Source organism: Leopardus geoffroyi, chromosome A1 (genome assembly GCF_018350155.1).
Source record: "Leopardus geoffroyi isolate Oge1 chromosome A1, O.geoffroyi_Oge1_pat1.0, whole genome shotgun sequence".
NCBI classification, from domain to species: domain Eukaryota; kingdom Metazoa; phylum Chordata; class Mammalia; order Carnivora; family Felidae; genus Leopardus; species Leopardus geoffroyi.
The window spans coordinates 6,084,760-6,104,182 of NC_059326.1; the positions used below are offsets into that span (position 1 = coordinate 6,084,760).

The 19,423-nt window shown below is 37.6% G+C and overlaps 1 protein-coding gene across 3 annotated transcripts in view; it reads left to right on the forward strand.

Annotated features, from left to right (window-relative positions):
- Positions 1 to 19,423, forward strand: part of CDK8 (cyclin dependent kinase 8) — a 115,008-nt gene that overhangs the window by 35,992 nt on the left and 59,593 nt on the right. The gene's annotated exons all lie outside the window — the stretch shown is intronic.

The following is a 19,423-nucleotide window of genomic DNA, read 5'->3' on the forward strand; positions in this document are numbered from 1 at the left end:
TTTATAGCAGCACTATCAACAGTAGCCAAAGTATGGAAAGAGCCCGAATGTCCATTGATGGATGAATGAATAAAGAAGATGTGGTATATACATATACAATGGAGTATTACTTGGCAATCAAAAAGAATGCCGTCTTGCCATTTGCAACTACATGGATGGAACTGGAGGGTATTATGCTAAGTGAAATTAGTCAGTCAGAGAAAGACAAAAATCATATGACTTCACTCATATGAGGACTTTAAGAGACAAAACAGATGAACATAAGGGAGGGGAAACAAATAATATAAAAACAGGGAGGGAGACAAAACAGAAGAGACTCATAAATATAGAGAACAAACTGAAGGTTACTGGAGGGGTTGTGGGTGGGGGGATGGGCTAACTGGGTAAGGGGCATTAAGGAATCTACTCCTGAAATCATTGTTTCACTATATGCTAACTAATTTGGATGTAAATTTTAAAGAATAAAAAATAAAATTAAAAAAAAGAAAAGTAAAAGGCAGTAAAAAGGTCTGGTTAGGTTGAAGCAGAGCCAACGCCTTGATTTTTCCATATTTTTCTCCCTTTACCTCTTATTGCTCCTGATCGATCTCTTTAAAATTTTAAGACTCTATGAAAGTTTGGAAAACTTACCTTACAAGGAAATTTCACATCAAAAGCTTTTAAACATATTTGAGGCATATAGGGAGATATAATAAAAAACATAATGAACTCCTTTGTCTACTTAAGGAACAAAACATTACAAAATTAAAGTTCCTTGTGTACTCTTCTGTGGGAGGGAGAATAAATCTCGCCTACCAAAGATAATCCTGTCCTTATCCCTGGAACATTTGGATATGTTAAGTTACATGGCAAAGGGAAATTAAAGTTTGAATTAAAGATTGAATTAAAGTTTCTAATCAGCTGACTGTAATATAGGAAGATTATTCTGGATAATTTGGGTGGGCCCAGTGTAATCACGATAGTACTTAAAAGTGGAAGAGGGAGGTACAAGTGTTAGGGGTGTGACAACAGAAGCAAGATCAGAGTGATGTGATAATGAGAAGGACTTCACCTACATTTCTTGTCTGGAAGATAGAAGAGGTTTATGAGCAAAGAAGTGTGGTGGTTGCCTCTATAAACTGGAAAAGGCAAGGAAACTGATTCTCCCTTACAGCCTCCAGGAAAGAATACTGTCCTACTAGCACCTTGATTTGAGCTCACCAAGACCCATGTTGGACTTTCAGCCTATACATGTGTATGGTAATAAATTTGTATTGTTTTAAGCCAAGTTTATGGTTGTTTGTTGTAGCAGCAGTAAGAGACTAATACACTCTCTCTGATCAAATTTATATCTCTCACCCTAGAGGTAACCAGCACACTGGTGTTACAATTCCTATGAATGCCTTTATTTTTTTTTAAGTTTATTTATTTTTGAGAGAGAAAGAGCACAAGCATGGGGGGTGGGGTGGGTGGGGGCAGAGAGAGGGAAACACAGAATCCCAAGCAAGCTGTAGGCACAGCTGGGGCTGCAGGGCTCAAACTCACTAACCGTGAGATCATGACTTGAGCCAAAGTCAGATGCTTAACCAACTGAACCACCCAGGTGCCCCTCCCCTGAATGCCTTTATACTTTTATACTGTATGTATGGCTTTTTAATACTGTATGTATATTTAAGTAGTGCTGTGCATATGTTTAAACTTCATATAAATGGTATTGAATGGTACTTTTCATTCTGCAACTTTGTTGTAAACATTGTTTTTGAGATACACATGTTGAAACATGTAGGTATACCTTATTCTGTTACTGTAAATTCCATTATAACTTGTGAAAATTATATAGGTATTCTCTTAAGGTACATTTGGATTGTATGATAAGTAGTTTTGTTTTTTTTTTTTTTTTTTAAGGGAACCAACATTTTAAAATGAGAAGAATTCACATTAAAATATTTATTTCTGGCTTATCCTTAAAAAAACTAGGCTATTCATAAACAATTTTCTGGAGTTTTACTATCTATTATAATAGCCACTAGCCGCATGTGTCTTTTTAAATTTAATTATAATGAGATAAAATTTAGAGTTCCCTCTCGGTCGTTCCACCTTATTTCAAATGCTCAATACTCACTCAAGGCTGATGGCTACTGCCTTGGACAGAGCATAGGACATTTCCATCTCACAGACAGTGTTTGGCTATTGTTGGAGCCATAGATCCCTCTTGAGGGTGCATTTGCTGTTCAGTTCACCAAAGCTCTCATATCACGTGCACTTTTTTGGCCCTTTCTCGGATAGAAGGTACTTGTTCAGGAACAAGTTTGCTGAGGTTTGAATCCTAGCCAGCTGTTTGACTTTCCCAACTTGCAGACCTTTTGGTATATCAGTTTTCTTATCTGTGAAATGGGGCTAAGTAGCCGTTGTTGGCATCACACATGCTAACATATAAGAAATACTTAGAAGAATACCTGGTGCACTATAAGTGTGTATTAAGTGTTGGTTGTCCTCATTGTTGTGTAAATTATCTGCCTGATCTGTCTGGATTCTTGAGTATGCTTTCTTGCCCTTGGTAGCAAGTTCAGCAACAGTGAAACTTTCTATACGTTGAATGCCCTTCCAGTGACCACCCTATCTTTCATCTTTCTTAGAGACATATTTCTTAAGAGTTGTTTATTCCTATTACCTTTAGTTCATCACTTTCCATTTACTCTCCAGTGCACTCCAGTCTGGCTTCTGCCTCCATCATTCCATTTAATTCTACTTGGCTAACGTCACCATTCTCTCTGTTGCTAAGTCTATGGATACTTACAGAGTGAGTATCACGTAGTGAGTAAGAATTCAGGTTCTGGGTTCTGCCTAGTTTGCTAGATATATAGCTGTCAACGAGTTAACTTGCTTTCTCTAAGCCTTAATGTGTTCAGCTGAAGAAAAAAAAAAAAAGGGAAATTTTTTCATAGGGTGTCGTGAGAAATGAATGAATCATTACCTTTACAGTGCTTATAACAGTCCTAGGAACATTGTAGTCATTTAGTGAATGCCTTCTATTATTATCATGATCATTGTATATTTTAACAGGTTTCCTTTTCTGTAATATTTTCTTCTCTAAGCTTTTGATTTATCATACTTTACTTGTTTTTATTTTGTATATATGGCTTCTCTTTCTCATTCTACTGTGGGAATTTCTTGTCTTTTCTCCAAATGTAAAAGTTCCTCATAACTAGATCCTTCAAGCCTGGATTTCAGGCCTTCTCCCCCCTTTCCCCCCACTCTCTTCCTATGTAATGGCATCGGCTTGCCAGCTTCAAATATCATTTAAATACTGAGGACTGTCTGATTTGCATCTCCAGGCCAGACATCTGTTCTGAGCTCAAGACCCATTTCTACACTCATCGACTCACTTTCATTTGGATGTATGAAAAGTTTCTCAAACTGAACATGTACAAATTTGAATTGTTTCTCTGTATGGGGCGCCTGGGTGGCGCAGTCGGTTAAGCGTCCGACTTCAGCTCAGGTCACGATCTCGCGGTCCGCGGGTTCGAGCCCCGCGTCGGGCTCTGGGCTGATGGCTCAGAGCCTGGAGCCTGTTTCCGATTCTGTGTCTCCTTCTCTCTCTGCCCCTCCCCCGTTCATGCTCTGTCTCTCTCTGTCCCAAAAATAAATAAATGTTGAAAAAAAAAAAAATTTTGAATTGTTTCTCTGTATTCTCCTTTACAGCTGGCAACGTTATCCACCTAATTACTTATGTCAGTAAGGGTATATTTCTCTTTGAGCCTCCAGTCAGTCACCAAGACCTGCTCATCCTTATGTTCAAAATATAGTTCCAGTCTGTCCTCTTCTCACGATCCAGTCAGTTGCATCTTCTCTGCTCTTAATCTAGACCAAGCCACTGTTACCTCTTGGCTAGAAAACAGACATAGGATTTTTTTAAAACTATGTATACCATTTTTAAGTATACGGTTCAATAGTATTAACATTCACTTGTGCTACCATCACCACCATTCATCCCCAGAACTCTTTTCATCCTGCAAAGCTAATACTCTGTACCTGTTGCAACTCCCCACCCCCCTCTGCCAGCCCCCGGCAACCACCGTTCTACTTTCTGTCTCTCTGAACTGGACTGTTTTGGGTACCTAATAGAAGTGGAATCACAGTCGTTGTGAGCCATACCTGGTTTTTTAACTTCATTCTCAGTAGTATACCTTGTTAAATATCTTCACTTCTTTTTCTTTACCATTTCTTTCTGTTCTCTTTCTCTTCTGTCTCTCTGCGTTCTTCTGCTCCACTGCTTCTCTTTGCCCTTTCTTCTGTTCCACAAATATATATTCAAAAATATGGATTAAGGGGCACCTGGGTGGCTCAATCCATTAAGCATCCGACTTTGGCTCAGGTCATGATCTCAACAGCTCATGAGTTTGAGCCCCGTGTCAGGCTCTGGGCTGACAGCTCAGAGCCTGGAGCCTGCTTCGAATTCTGTGTCTCCCTCTCTCTCTGCCCCTCCCCTGCTCTCTCTGTCTCAAAAATAAATAAACATTAAAAACAATTTTTTAAATATGGATTAAATTCTCCAATCAAAAAGTACAGAATGACTGAATGGAAAAGAAAACAAGATGCAAATATATTTTGCCTACAAGAGACTCTCTTTAGCTTCAAGGATACACATAGGCTCAAAGGGAAGAGTGGGAAAAAGATGCTCCATGCAAGTGGAAACCAAAAGAGAGTAGGGAGAGCTGTACTTATGTCAAAATAGATTTTAACTCAAAAGCTGTAACACAAGGTAAAGAAGGCCATTGTATGATGATAAAGGGATTATATCTTTATGGGATATAACAGTTGTAAATCTATATGACCCCAGCATTGGAGCACCCAAATATATTAAGCATATGCTAACAGATATGAAGGGAGAAATAGTATAATATAGTAGGAACTTCAGTATTCCACTTTCAATAATGAATAGATCATCCAGGCAGAAATCAATGAGGAAACATTGGATTTGAACCAATGTTTTATATATATAATATATATATAGTATATATAATATATACTTAAAATATGTATCTATATATAATATATATGTACCATTACATCTAACAACAGCAGAATATACATCCTTCTCAAGTACATGTGTATCATTTGCTGGGATAGACCATATGTTAGGTCACCAAACAAGTCTTAGCGAATTTAAGAAGGTTGAAATCATACCCATTATCTATTCAGACCACAGTGGTATGAAACTAGAAATCAGTAACAGGAAGGAAACCTGGAAAATTCACAAATATGTGGAAATTAGACTACACACTCCTGAACGACCAGTGGATCAAAGAAGAGATCAGAAGGGAACTGAAGAAGTAGTTTGAAACAAACAAAGAGGAAGTCACAGCGTGTACCAAAATTTATGGGATGCAGCAAAAGCAGAGGAAAATTTACAGTGACAAATGCCTCTATGGAGAAACCTGAAAGATCTGAAATAACCTCACTTTATAAATCAAAGAACTAGAAGAAGAACAAACTAAACCCAAAGTTAGTAGAAAGAAGGAAATACCAAAGACAATAGACAATATCAATGAAACTAAGAGCTGGTTTTTTTTGACAGATGGAACAAACTATTAGCTAGACTAGAAGAAGGAGAAGGATCAAGTAAATAACATCAGAAACGAAAGGGGACATTACAACTATACCAAAGAAATACAAAGGATCATAAGAGATTACTGTGAATGATTATATGCTAACAATTTAGGTAGCCTAGAAGAAATGGATAAATTCCTAAAAACATACAGCCTACTAAGACTGAATCATGAAGAAATAGAAAAATCTAGTCCTAAAGTAAGGAGATTGAATCCCAACAAAGAAGAGCCTAGTATCAGATAGTTTCCTGGTGATTTCTAAACATATGAGGAAGGATCCTTCTCAAACTCTTCACAAAAATTGAAGAAGAAGAAACACTCTTAAACTCATTTTGCAAGGCCAGATATCAGAGCCAGATGAGGACGCTACAAGAAAACAGGCCAGTATCCTTCCTGAATATAGACGTAAGAGATCTTGACAAAATATTAGGCAACTGGTTTTAGTACCACATTAAAAGGATCATATGCTGGGGCGCCTGGGTGGCGCAGTCAGTTAAGCGTCCGACTTCAGCCAGGTCGCGATCTCGCGGTCCGTGAGTTCGAGCCCCGCGTCGGGCTCTGGGCTGATGGCTCAGAGCCTGGAGCCTGTTTCCGATTCTGTGTCTCCCTCTCTCTCTGACCCTCCCCCGTTCATGCTCTGTCTGTCTCTGTCCCAAAAATAAATAAACGTTGAAAAAAAAAAATTAAAAAAAAAAAAAAAAGGATCATATGCTGTAATCAAGTAAGATTTATCTCCGGGATGCAAGGATCTTTCAACATAAACAAATCAAGAAATGTGATATATCACATTAATGGAATGAAAAATAAAAATCATATGATCATCTGAGTAGATAAAGAAAAAGCACTTACCAAAATACAACCTCCTTTCATGATTGAAACCTCTGGACAAAGTGGATATAGAGGGCATGTGCCTCAAAATAATAAGGCCATGTAAAATAAGACCATGGCTCACATCATACTCTGCAATGAAAAGCTAAGCACTTCTCTTCTAAGATCAGGGTGCCTAGTCTTACCACTCCTGTTCAACATTGTCCTAGTAGAACAGTTAGGCAAGAAAAGATAAAAGGAAGAAGTAAATTTGTTTGTTTGCAGATGATATGATCTTATATATGGAATATTCTAAAGACTTCACCAAAAAACTGTTAGAATTGGATTCAATAAAATTGCAGGATACAAATCAACTTACAGAAATTTGCATTTCTATGCACTAACAACAAAGCATCTAAAAAGAAATTAAACAATCTTGTTTAAAATAGCATCATAAACTGTAAAATACTTAGGGGTAATTTAACCAAAGAGGTGAATATTTGAACAATGAAAGAAATTGAAGACAAATAAATGGAAGGATATCATGTTGGTTAAATGGAAGAATCAATATTGTTAAAATGTCATACTACCCAAGCAGTCTATGGTTTCAGTGCAATCCCTGTCAAAATTCTGATGGTGTTTTTCACATAAATAGAAAAAACAGTCCTGAAATTTGTATGGAACCACAAAAGACCCCGAATTGCCAAAGCAATCCTGAAAAAGAACAAAAATGGAGGCATCACCCTTCCTGATTTCAGTCTATCATACAAACTTATAGTAAAACAGTATGGTACTGGCATGAAAATAGACACACAGACCAATGGGACAGAATTGAGAGCCCAGAAATAAACTCTTGCCTATACTAATATGTGGCTGATACCTGACTAATAATACTAATAGGTCATCTAATATGTGACTAAGGGGTGAAGAGCCAGTTAGATCTGTGCTTTTGTAATTCCGAAGGCAAATGCTATGAACAAGGGATGGCAATAAGGTTGGAGAGCAGGGATTTGATAACTGACTAGATAGGTGAAATGAAGAGGAAAAATAAAATAATTGCCAGATTGTGAGTAAATGGTAAACCGCAGAGTTTGACAAGTTGTGAAGGTCTGAGGACCACTGCTGAAGGTGAGACTGGGGTTAGGCCAGTGTTTAAGAATTTCTAAGCACGGAAGCAGATCCCTCTGGACTTTATGTCCTTTCATTTCACCCGCTTTCTTTCTTGGTCCAGAGTTTGCAGGAGAGGGGAAAGATCTCTGAGAGATTTTGCGGGTGTAAGTTTTCTTTTTTTTTTCCTTCTTTCTTTCTTTCTTTCTTTCTTTCTTTCTTTCTTTCTTTCTTTCTTTCTTTCTTTCTTTTAAATTGTTTAATGTTCATTTATTTTTTGAGAGAGAGACAGAGTGGAGTGGAGGAGGGGAAGAGAGGGAGACACAGAATCCCAGGCAAGCTCCAGGCTCTGAGCTGTCAGCACAGAGCCCAACATGGGGCTTGAACTCACAAACCATGAGATCATGACCTGAGCCTAAGTCGAATGCCCAACCTACCGAGCCACCCAGGCACCCCTGCAGGTGTGAAGTTTCTAATTGGTCTTAGGTGTCCATCACTTTTAACTTCTTCCTCACCAGATATTCTTTAATTTATTTAACTTTTTTCCTTATCTCACATTTTATTTTGGAAGTATCTTAGACTTCTTACATGTAACTTTCATTATCGATCTGTTCTGAGAAATACAATGTGGAAATACAAGCCAAAGAACACCATTTTTGTAAAATCCTCAGTTTAAATACTTTTGCTGTTAATTCATCTTAAAGAAGGAAATCAAACATTAAATCCAAGTTAACTCTGAAGCTGTGGCTAATATGTTTTGGAAAAGTGGGTTACTAGGATGAAGTAGCTTATGTGTTTGTAGTTCTTTATAGGTCATTTCATATCTAGATCAGTGCTTCAAACTCAAAATAGATTTATAATTAGTTGGCCTTCATGCAGGTATTCTTATTCTTTGATGTCAAATTTATAAAGTATATGTATACGTTTTCATCTTGAAGTACTTTATAATAGTGGGAATGAAGACAGAAGTTACCCAGAGTCACCAAGCTAGTCTTGCAAGTGCAGTGATGTGTAGTGTGAGAGAATTTGTCATTGCAGGAGTGCGTGCTGGACCTGCTCTGCAGTCATAAAAATATATTCACTTTTCATTATGATCCTATAACTGTCTTCTCACAATCGATCTTTTCTCCAGTGTCTATTCAACAACAGTTTTACAGGCCTTTAGTTACAAAAGTTGTATCAGCCTGATACATGTTACATGATACAGATTATTTCACAAAATGATGTGATCTATTGTTTTGTATGACAGGTGTCATTTAGAAGTATTTAACTCTTTAAAGGTATAAAACATTGATTTATTAGTAGTAGCAAGGCTTTTCCAACATGTAGGAGGTGTTAAGAGTTTGTTAGAATCTAAATTTGTACCTCTTTTGTGACCTGTTTGAAAATTGGTTTTCCCCACTACCTTTATGTTTTGGGATTAGTCTAGTTCTGATAATCATAAGATGTTCCCCCCCTTTTGTATAGTCTTTTGTGCCTTGTCTCTTGGCTTCAAATCACTCAAAGTATATACTTTGTTAAATCATAGCTTTTATACACAATTTAAATTTTTTTACCTCTTTGCTATTTTTTAGTTTTATATAACTAAAAGATCATAGATCTGTGAATGCTACAAATAAAACTTGAAACTTCGGGTAGTCTTTTGTTTTAAGGTCTCTTGGTCCTCTTTTTGTTCATAGAATATAATAGTAGAGCTTTAACTTTTTTAAAGTTTATTTTTGAGAGAGAGACAGAGAGAGTGAGCAGGGGAGGGGCAGAAAGAGAGGGAGAGAGAGAATCCCAAGCAGACTCTGCACTGTCAGCACAGAGCTGATATGGGGCTGGAACTCACAAACTGGGAGATCATGACCTGAGCTGAAACTAAGAGTCAGATGCTTAACCGAAAGAGCCACCCAGGTGCCCTGATAATAGCAGCTTTAAATGAAAAGTTTCTGATAGCTTGTACTCCATGCATTGCCGGATAAGTTGTTAGGAGGGAGTTTGAATCTGTGTGTGTTAATGATAAGCAAAGAATGGTCTAGTTATTAGCTCATCTAGGTAGAGGAGGTGTATTCATTTACACATGACCCATTTATTGCTGTAGTGAACTTGCCTAAGAGTATTTTACCGGAAGCAATTTGTAATACAGTTGGTAGTCACACTTCCTGAACAGAGCCAATGTAGCATATGGTTGGAGATGCTTTCCGCACTCAAACTGCTGGGTTTGAGGTCCCGGTTTGCTGCTCTCTAGCATTGATTGTGACTATGGATTCCCTGTTCCCTTTTATGTAAAATGGGATAACAATAATGTGTTGTTGTGATGCCATTATTAAACAATGCTTGCACATAAAGGACAGTCTGTGTCATCAGTTATGTCACCTACATAACTGATACTTGTTTTTTTATAACTGAGTTAAAATAGTACTGTGGGCAGTCAGTAACTTAATTATTACTAAAATTATCTTCTTCCTCTGTGTGTGTGTGTGTGTGTGTATACATATAGGTGTGTATATATGCACGCATATACACACATATAGTTAGCTATATTTATCTGTTTGTGTATATCTCTACTGTATATATGCAGATATATAAATGTACATATGTGTATATATGTATTTATGTGCACATATTTGCATATGTATTTTAAAATGTGCTTATGTATGTGTACATAAATATTTCTGTAGAGAAACATGGAGCCATGCTGGCTATATATAACTATATACATGTAAATTACATATTTTCTGTACACAATTTCAGAGCACGTGTGGCATGAACTTTAACATGTATTTATCTTAAGTGCTTAATATAGTACTTGGCTGTGGAAAGTGCTTGCTACGTATTATAATATTCTTCTAGGAATCCTATTCCTTGTCTGCCTGCCAAGAAGTCAACATTTATTGAATATTCACCTGTGGAGAAATGGGCTTTCTGATATTTTGGAAAGTTGGAGGCAAAGGTATATAGTTCCCACTCCTGGGAAATAACTTTGCTTCCTCCCTTCAGATAATAGTGAGTTTGCTTTAAGAACTAGGAGAACACAGCCCTTGTAAATCCACTAATAGAGTAATTTTTTACGGAATGGTATGAAAGTGTCAAATGTAAAAGGTTAGTTAATGTTAATATTGCTACAAGACTTCAGCTTCTCCAATCTGGCACGGCCCTGCCTTTCAAGGAGAGACTCACTGGGAGCTGATGCCCCTCCTTTACCCCCATCCACTCTGAAATATGCTGCACGTTTCATTATTCTGTGTGGCCCTCTGCTTTCTGGTTAGGTGTTACATCTTCACTAATTACAGTGAGACCCTATCCAGTTCTACCTTATGTGTAATTGGTGCTGGGGCAGTGAGTGAGTGAGTGAGTGGAAAGAAACAGGGAAGAATAGAGAAGTTTCTTCTTGCCAGTTTTTAACTTGTTTGAAGCACTGCATTTGGAACTGTTCTTAGGCAAGGTAAGTTTATCACTCCTTAATTCCACTCCTGTTTATTTATGTATTGAAAATAGCAAATTTTAGTTTTGGAACTTGTTACTCAACTTTTAGATTATTGGCGGTGGCTTCCTAATTACCCTTCTTGCCTCCAATGTTGATATTTCTGTTGTGTGCTAATGTGTGATCTTTCTGTAAGTTTAGTCTAGTCAGACCTTGTTAATTTTATTGTGTTTAACACTGCCAAATATCTATGTAATTCTGTTGAAATTTTCTTAATTTTATTTATCTTTGGCATATACCAAATTTAATTTTTTTACCCACTGTAATTTTTTTCCCCAGAATTCTAGGAAACCCTATTTTTGTACTTGAGTAGGGATAGTTCCATTTAACTGGTTGTTTCTTGTTTTTCTGTACATAGAATTGAATTGAAAATACTGTTAAGTACATGGTATACTATCATTGTCACTCTGTGCAAGGTCCTATATTTTATTTTTCATTCTCCCGTCTCTATTCCATCTCTTCTCCTACTATAATCAACTCCTGTTCTTTTTTCTTTTCTCTTCTTTTCTTTTCTTTTCTTTTCTTTTCTTTTCTTTTCTTTTCTTTTCTTTTCTTTTCTTTTCTTTCACTTCATTTTATTTCATTCATTTATTTATTTAGAGAGAGAGCTTGAGCAGGGGAGGGGCAGAGGGAGGAGAGAGAATCTTAAGCAGTCTCCACGCCCAGCGCGGCACCAGGCTAGATCCCACAACTCTGGGATCATCACCTGAGCTGGAATCAAGAGTCAGACACTCAACTGACTGAGCCACCTAGGTGCCCTCTCATTCTGATTTCTTGAGTATAGATCCTTTCAGCCCCTATTTTAATCTAAATATCTTTATTATATACTTGTACCCATGAAAATATTGCTTGCGTATGGTTTAGTCTCATTCCTCTTAAAAATGTTATGTTTTTGCTTAGCTATATGTAGACCCAGTTCATTGCTTTTGACCAGATATTCTCAATACTGTATATGTACACACCATGTGTTACTTATGTATACATGGTATGGTGATGTATACATAGTATGCCCCTATTTGCTTCCACAACAGTGTCCTCCTTTGACACTATATGAAACCTTTCCTATGGTATATAATCAATCAGGAAAGGAACTGCTGGTGTAGGAAGTATACATACTTAATACCACTACTCCAGATTGCTTTCTAAAATGTACCAGTTTATACTGTTAATAGTACATGAGGCTACCATTCCTTTACGTTTTTCACCAGTTTAAATGAGAACCTTTAAATAATGTTAAATGTTAATCTTTAAAGATACTGGAAACAAAAATAGAAGAGAAGAGTGAGAGGGTAGAAGTCTATTGATTTCTTTACGTAGAAAAACTTTTGTGGCCAGATTTTTATTTATAAATTCAGGTTTTACGCTGTGTTGCTAATGACAGAATAAACCCTCTGCATGTGAGAGACAGAGCTGTAATGTAATGACTTCAGATCCCATCCAGTTCATTTGTTCAACAATGAGCATTCATAACAATCTTTTCAATTACAGAGTGTTGTCGACGAGGTAGAATGTACATTAAGGGAGAAGAAGACATTTTTAGGGTGTCTTAATAACATCAATCTTGAATAATTAAAATAATACTTGGAGTATAATATGAATATTTAAGAAACATTTGAGTATATTCGTATGCCTGATGTAATAGTACTTTTAAGAAAACAGTATTTGGGGCCAAGTGGAAATAAATTAGTGGATATGTGAAATAGCAAGAAAGACCAACCATTTGGGAGAAAAATACTATGCATTGATTTCTGGTTTTAGCGTTTCTTAGTTCTTGGACCATGAATGTTAAGGAGAAGAAAAATGATTATAGACAACGAATATTAAGATATAGTTCTTGAAGTCAAGATGCAGTGACTGTAAATAACTTTATAGAGTTAATGTTCAGAAAAATGGCACTTTGAGAAGTTGATTTAAAAAGATTGGTAAGAGGGGCGCCTGGGTGGCGCAGCCGGTTAAGCGTCCGACTTCAGCCAGGTCACGATCTCGCGGTCCGTGAGTTCGAGCCCCGCTTCGGGCTCTGGGCTGATGGCTCGGAGCCTGGAGCCTGTTTCCGATTCTGTGTCTCCCTCTCTCTCTGCCCCTCCCCCGTTCATGCTCTGTCTCTCTCTGTCCCAAAAATAAATAAACGTTGAAAAAAAAATTAAAAAAAAAAAAAAAAAGATTGGTAAGTAGTTTACTTTGATGGAAAACCCCCACATGTAATGATACTTGATCATGTTACTGTAATCTTATAACTGAACAGACAGGAAGGGACCAAGAGTTACTTTCTGACTTCCAAGCTCAGCAGTTTGTTAAATTCTGCATAGCTGTTTCTCCAAACAAGGTGAAGATGAGTTTGAAGTGTGAGAACTAACAAGTTTAGCGTGAATTGCTTGAGATCATGTAGATGGGAGATACTCACTTCTAGGTTTACAAGAAGGTTTATAATTTCTTGGAGCTTGGCATCTGGAGCTGCCAAGAAACTTGAAAGTAATTCCTGATAGGGCATTCTTTTTCACTGCTGTATCTTGGAGACTATACCTGTGCCAAGCACAGGAACCTCCCCCAAAGTGCCAAGAAATCCCCTCAAATCTAGAATTAGTAATTTTAGTAATTTTTAAAATAAACTTGTGTTGTTGACAAAAAAGTTAATTTCTAGATTTCATTTGTCAGACGATCAAAAGAGCCAAATGTGTTAATATGACAAGGGATTTTAAGCAAAATATAGTGTGGCTAATTAGAATGTGCTCTCAGAGTGTACCCAATTTAAATGAAAGGAAGTGTTGTTTCAGTTTGCTTTAATGCACTATAACTTCATGTGAGATTGTTGGGCATAAGGCCATCAAGAATGCACCGGTAGTCAAAGTTTATTAGTCTGCCGTAGCAAATGACAGTGAACATCTGGGAACTGTGAGGTATCTGAGCAAGAGGGAGTGGGCAAGGGCTTCGGAGGGTTTGGGCTTGGGCTGCATGGTCTTCAGGAAAGACTGGGGGAGTAGATCAGCTCTGGATTGGATACTCTCATGAAATGGGGTCTGTTTGGTAATTGGGTATCTCAGCATTCTCTTCAAGAGTAGGAGTGAAGCAAAGCTGGGACTCACTGGTAAGAGAACGGTAATCACTCATAAAAGGGCCATTTTAGTCATTCTGCAGCTGTGGTGTTGCCTTAGGCAAACTTTATTTCCTGTGTGCCTTTGTACTGACATTTCCTCTACTCTGTTAGGTATATCACAATCTGATTATCGGCGGAGTTTATTTTCACTGTTCTCAGCCCCTCATTTTGGCCAAATCCAGCCATTCAGGACATTGTTCTGTAAAATCCAGATCTTCACTCTTGCCAGAATTCCATTGATCAGGAGGCTGTTCGGAGAGCCTCAGTTGTTGGACTGAAGTGAGTTCTTTATGTATACTTTTTGTTGTTGTAAGGTTAGTTATTGAATCATCCAAAGCAAAAATGGCTGTGCACATGTAAGACTCTGGAGTCATTTGAGCACTGCAGTATGGCACATGCTGAGATTAACAGGTTTTTAAAAATCTGTTTCTAAGCAAAGAGCCAAGTCCCAAGTGTGGTTTTGGTGTAGACAGAAACTTTGCTAGGTTTGACATCACAGGGGCTCCCTGTCCTGTTTACTATTTTGAGTTTACTATTTCAGGAGTTGCTTAGTAGTTGAGTGTGATTGCCCAGGAACTGGAGTGAGCGGAGTTGCTCCCAAAAGAAAGTGACTAAAATCTCAATAATTAGCTTGTTTGCATTATTTTAGTGAAATCATGAGCAAATTGTAGCCAGGTATTGGATTCATACAAGGAGTGATTAGGGGTACAAAGAGCAATATTAAGGGTATTGTTATTAGACATAGCAGGTGTCTGTTAATAATTCAGAAGTTGAAACCAGCATAGAGGATAGAAAAGAGCTGTGGAATGAGAGCATGCAGATTTAAGCCTGACAGTCTTTGGTTCTTGCCACTTAGATCTTGTTCCATGGGTCCTGGGTGGAAGCTGTCTCATTCTCTAGGATGATCTTCTGGAGGATTCTTACGCATCCTCAATTTGAGGTCTCTGGCTGGGACGGTCTTCCAGTAATTTGAGGATGTGTTGTTATGTCACGGTAATTGAGAGCTGTGCATCCAAGGAGTTCTGCTGTTGTAGTTGTCAACAGAGTATGGCAAGGTCATTTCCATGGGGGTTCAAGTGCAGTCTTTCCCTAATGATGCTTCAAAAATAGCCAGTCACCTAATCTGAGAGCGTATAGAGCTGATTAAGTATCTAGCCAGGGAAGATAAGGTTGAACAACTCTGGAAAATTAGGTTAACCAGAATTTTTAGAATGGGAGAAAGCAGCTCCTCTATTGATGTGTATATAATACACAAGGATGTAAGGCTTTAGTCAGTGGTTACCCAAGGAGTTAGAACATATTGTGAACAGTGAGGACTTGAAGCAATCTGCAAGGCTTCTTGATTTCTACCATCAAGTGTGTTATGTTCGTTCTTAATTGACTAGGATACTGAAACCTAGAAACAAAAATATTGAAACAGTCATTGTACCAGTTTTTCTCTAAGAACATGAGTCTGCCTCTTCTCAGCTCAATGTACATAAATCACCAAACGTATGTACATATGTATATATATGTGTGTGTATATGTGTATATGTACATATATGTATACACACATATGTATATGCACATTAATACATTTTATTTGCATTTAATGTATAACGGCTGAACTCCTTTAATTTGTCAAATAAATCAATTTGGAGAGAACAGAGTTTTTAAAATAAGAAATCCAAAGATACGTTAAGTGTAAAAGACATCCGCTTTATTATTTTGATTTTGGGACTTAAATTCACAAAAGACAAAATCAGATGATAATAATATGTGAACTTTAGTCGTGGTATCCAAAGGTAAAAAGTAGTTCCTAAGCCATATTTGAAAATACTAATTGAAGTAAGAACAATAATTATTAGGACCTTTAATCTTTTTAAATAGATTTTATTAAAAATGATTTAAAATATGTCTAAGGCCCAAGGATGTATCTTTAAGAGCATTCTGTCCCAAACTGGAAATACTGAGATTATTAAAAATACCAAATACTTAAGCAAGTTAGGGGGCTGAATTCACATCTCTGTAGCATTCGGCCAGGGCAGCTCATTGTCGTGCACAATCGCTGAGATTCGTGCTGTGGTCTAGCATCCTCCCAGACCTTTTCCCTCGGTAGCCATCATACTGCAGCACAACAGTGATGGTTGCTTATGATCTGCTTACAGATTATTGCATAATAAAGATAATTACATCTTCAGTTTAACACATTACGCTTCACGTAATTCACAATTTTTACTATGTAACTAACAGTGATTGGTTCAGCTGCTTCTTTCTTTCTTTTTTGCTTCTCCCGTAAAGCATGACTTTTTCCATGAAGGAGGTACTGTACTGATTTACATTCTGGCTCAAGCTCCTTGATCTGGCTGACTACTCTGTAATGTTTTTCTGTCATTGCAGCTGACAATGTAATTCTCCAGAACAGGCTCTTAACACCCCAAACAACTTCTATTGACACTGTAATCAATACCTCATGATTTTACGTAGTGCAGTTAGGCCAGAGCTTCTGGCTTCTAAAACTGCTGTTGAGAAGTCCACAGGTATCCTGATTCCTGATTCTTTTTTTAAAATTTATTTTTATTGAGATATAATTCACATATAGCATTGTGTAAGTTTAAGTTGTACCACTTGTTGACTTGATAAATTTGTATATTGTAATATGACTACCACTGTAGTGTAGCTAACACTTTTTTTCCCCCTAGTGGGAACAATTAAGATACAGTCTCTTAGCAACTTTGAAGTTTATAATATAGTATTGTTATCTATAATCACTATCCTGTTCATTAAACATCTCCCTGTGCCCCTCGCTCCAGGTAGGCACCATTCTACTTTCTGTTTTTATGAGTTCAGGGATTCCACATATAAGTGATATCATACGGTATTTTCTTCATGGGATTTATCTCACTTAGCTTAATGTCCTCAGGTTCATCCATGTTGTCGCAAATGGCAGGATTTTCTTCTTTCTCGTGGCCAATATTGATCCTTTCCAAATGGCCCATTACCTGTCTCCGCCGGAAGCTTGTAAAATCTGCTCATCTCCACTTTTCTGAAAGATGTAGCTATTGTGTCTTGATGTGGGTCTGTTTTCAGCTATTTGTGGTGGGAACTCATTGGACCCTTTCAGTTTTAGAAATCCTGTCATTCAGTTTGGGAAGTTGCCTTGAATTACTTCTTTTCTCTGTTCTTTCTTTCTTAACTGCTAGTTACTTGTATATTGGATTTCATGGACTGGTTGTCTAATTTTTGTTTTTCTTTCACATTTCTTATTGTATTCTATTTTCTAGGAATATCTCTTCAGCTTTATCTTCCACTCAACCAGTTCTACTTCCAGAGTTATCTCGTACTGTCAGTTCTCTGATCTTGGAGGATCTTGCTGTGTGCATCTAATTGGTCCTCAGTTTCCTTCACTGTCAGTGTCTGATCTGGTTTTTCTTGGGTCTTGTTAATCAGTTAGTGTTTGTCCACTTACTGTCTAGTTTCCAAAGCTTTATGCTGCCTCCTCTCCATTTGTCATCCCTGTGAGTTAATTTTTTTTTTTTTATTTAAAAAAAAAATTTTTTTTTCAACGTTTATTTATTTTTGGGACAGAGAGAGACAGAGCATGAACGGGGGAGGGGCAGAGAGAGAGGGAGACACAGAATCGGAAACAGGCTCCAGGCTCCGAGCCATCAGCCCAGAGCCCGACGCGGGGCTCGAACTCCCGGACCGCGAGATCGTGACCTGAGCTGAAGTCGGACGCTTAACCGACTGCGCCACCCAGGCACCCCAATATTTTTAAAAAATTTCTTTGCCATTGTTTTAGTAGGGTTTTAGGAAGGAAGTGAAATTTCATATGTGTGTGCATTACTCTTGTGTACCAAAACACCGCTCATTTTTTAACCCGCTCCTTTACGGCCCTTTTCTATTACTGGCTTTACTCTTTCGTCATGGTTCCATTCTCTTCCTTTCGACTTCCTCGTGTAACACGCTTTCCCTCAGCTTTCTTTATTATTTTTAATGTAAGATTTTCTTGTCATACTTAGGTTTTTTTACTCTCCCTGAAGTGAAGCACATATACTCTGCGTACCCCTCTTTGGACACAGATGACACAGCTGGCCCCCTCCCATCTTCCCTCTGCCTGTTTCTAAAATCTCATCCATCCTCGGGACTGTGAGCATGCTTCATGATGTCAAACTGCTGCTGCTACTCTCTGCTGTTCTCTGAGCATGTCACACCTTCCCCGTGCTTCTGTATTTTTGTACGTATCGTTCCCACTTTCTGGAACGTCTGCTCTTGCTACTGATTTCTCTCCACAGCCCCTCCCTCCTCTCCTCACAAACTTCTGAAATCTTGAAAATCTCTGCTTAGGTGGCCTCTTTCTGAAGCTCTCTTTCATCTTGCTTCAACCCTTCAAGTTGTAGTTGGTCCCTTCTATTTATAGCACTTAAAACACTACATTGCAATTATTTATTTATGCAGTCTGACTACTTTAACCGGATCATGACTGAAACTAGGGAACAAATCCTTTTCCTCTCCAATGTGCCTTTTTACTAAAAAGTGACTGTGTGGATGGATATATAAAGAAATGTGCTCTGTAAACCACAAAGTGCTGTTATATTATGATGGTGATTCAATGATTTTCAAGAGGAGGTTGCCCTTTTGATTATCAAACATCTAACGTTTTTCTATTCTCCCGTTTCACCTTTCTTCCTCATCACTTACCTTTATAAACTATAACACATATAATTACTTGGGATGCGGGAGAGAACTGTTTGCAGATTAGAATTTTTCAGTTCATTGAGAAGACATTTGCATATGGCAGCTTGGCCATTTACATACAAGAGAAATTCAGGGTTGTTGTTAAGGAGGTGAATGGGTAAGTCTTGGGTTTAATTTATGTTCTTTCCCACCACTCTCTTTCTCCTTAGAGTGCCCAGATCTAGGATGCTATCCTCAAATAGTACCTATAACAATCCCTTGTACTCACTCCTGGGTTAACCATCTGGTTGAACCAGTACCGTGTATGTGAAAGTGCCTAGCAGATGTATTCTAGTCCTGACGTCATTTTATTTTTGCATCCCCCTCTTCAACTTCATGTTTTTAATTCTTTCACACAACATTCAGACATAGTGAACATTGAGTGTAGGTACACTTAATGTATTTTTAAAATAATCAGTGCCCATGGGGCTTTACTAGAAAGTATGTTATAAAGCCGATTGTCATAAGACAAATCTTTTTTTCAGAAAAATAATGTTGGAATTGGGATTTTTTTTTCCCCCACAGCTAAGGATTTGGTGTAAATATATTGCAATCATGAAGATAAAGCTATGTATGTTTTAATAATCTGAGATAATAAAGTATTAAATGAACTTAAATGAATAGATTTTATTCAACCAAACCTCCTTT